Here is a 2,213-nt window from a genome sequence, read left to right on the forward strand (position 1 = left end):
GGGGAAACTAAACAGCCACTGGCCAAAAGGATGGCCCAGCACAGAAGATCAGCATCATCAGGCCAGGATTCTGCGATCTACACTCATCTCCAGGCCAGCGGTCACTCTTTCAAAGATGAAGATGTTCACATCCTGGACAGAGAGGAACAATGGTTTGAGAGAGGAGTAAAGGAGGCCATCTTTGTGAAAAGAAATTGTCCCTCATTAAACAGGGGTGGAGGCCTCGGGGTTCAACTGTCCCCCTCTTACAATGCTGTGATTGCTAGTATCACTCAGCCCTCTGTGAATAGTAAACAGCCATCAGTGTGCTAATGATCCATTGCTAGGCTGATGGTCCTTCTTGAGCATGTGATCAGCTGGTTTTGGTTGTCAGCAGCAAACTGGTTGATCCACTCTGAGAAGGTGCTATTTAAGAGACTGAGCTGAAAATAGCACCTCAGACTGAGGAAGTCTCTTGGATGAGAGACGAAATGTTTCTATATTTTTTTGCTTTGTTTTGTTTTTTGTTTTTTTGAACATCCAGAGGACCAGATTGAACTTTTTTGGATTTTTCTACCTGGATTATTGAGCTTGCATCAGGATAAGTTTCCTCTCGTTGTATTTTTAATAAATAATCAAAATAAAAATGCGCAATGACTTTGAACTTTTAGGGCGAAGTTGCCAGATCTGATCAAAAAGTTGCCGGAACAGAACGGGTCAAAATGAGAGAGTTCCCGGATCTTGTTCCGGCAGGATCAGGCTCAAATTAACCACTGCACAGAAGCTATTACAAAGTCTCACAGGAACTGACGTCCATTGAAACACACAGTCACTGACCTCGATCCAAAAGTTTGAATGGGGGTTCCATTAGCCGCGTCCAGCGGGGTTCTGTTACTTTGACACAAGGCATCTGTAGATGAAGCTGGTATAATGCTCCGCTGTGCACCCAACTCCACCAGGAAATGCCGTCTAGAAACCTCGTCCATGATAATAAGCAGCTTATCTGAGCTGCCAGCATACACAGCTGCTAGCGAGCGCCGGCCCTCTCTTTCCCTGATGCATGGAACGAACACGGAGGAATGCAGCACTTCGCTTTTACTCAAAACCGGCGGTGGTAGAAGCAAAGCACATCGTCCTTCCACCGTTCCGTCACCGCAGCCACGGCATCAACAACCTCCGCCCCCCTTTGAGTCACACCTGGTAAAAGTGCCTGCACACTGTAGTGCCTGTAAGCTAACAAAAGTCGGTCCACTTCTTCAGCTAGGGAGCGATAATCCTTTGTCCGGATCAGCGGGGAGCTGGCCAGTGCGGTGTGAACAGGTGGAGGAAGATGGCAAAGAAACAGGTGCGTAAAAAGGAAGGAAACATCCCCTGAGCCAAGTAATGCCAGCCTGTTCTCCATCAGCTCGGAGGGCTTGCGATCCCCCAAGCCACTCAGGGACAACAAACGGTCAGCCCGCTCCACGTCTGACAGTTGGTAAAGCCACGGCAGGTTCTCCTTGAGCGTACTATATTTGTTAGTGTTTGGTGGGTCCCGCAGCAGATCCATCAGACGGCGGGTGGAACCAGAATCCAAAGCAGCAACGACATGAAAGTACTTGGTCTCGTCTATGGTTATCCCACGGAGATGAAACTGGGCTTCCACATGCTGGAACCATGGTTCCGGATCGTGTTGCTCATGGGTGGTGAACCACGACTTTCTGGTCCCAGGTTGACTACCCTACCTCTACCCCATCTCAGCCCCACTGTTGAACAGAATTTTGTGAAATGTTCACAACTTGGGATATTGTTTTATAACATAATACTGTTTAAAACTTCTGAAAAACTTTCTCCCACCTGATCTCACACCTACCCCCCTCTGCACATAGGAGGATCTGCAGTGGAAGTGGTCTCCAGCTACAAGTACTTGGGTGTGCACCTGAACGACAACCTCAGCTGGCACAACAACACCACCAGCCTGATCAAGAAAGCTCATCAGAGACTCCCTCAGGCAGCTGAGACGAGCTGGTCTGGGAAGCTCAGTCCTGACCTCCTTCTACAGGTGTGCAGTGGAGAGCATCCTGTGCTCCAGCATCAACGTGTGACATGGAGGCTGCACAGCTGCAGAAAGAAAAGCTTTGCAGAGAGTGGTGAAGGCTGCACAGAAGTCTGTTGGAATCAGCCTCCCCACCATCACAGACATCTACACCTTCATGATGCAGGTGGCCCTCTTCCTGCATCTGGAGGTGTAGATG

Source organism: Nematolebias whitei, chromosome 6 (genome assembly GCF_014905685.2).
Source record: "Nematolebias whitei isolate Nwh7 chromosome 6, NemWhi1, whole genome shotgun sequence".
Taxonomy (NCBI): Eukaryota; Metazoa; Chordata; class Actinopteri; order Cyprinodontiformes; family Rivulidae; genus Nematolebias; species Nematolebias whitei.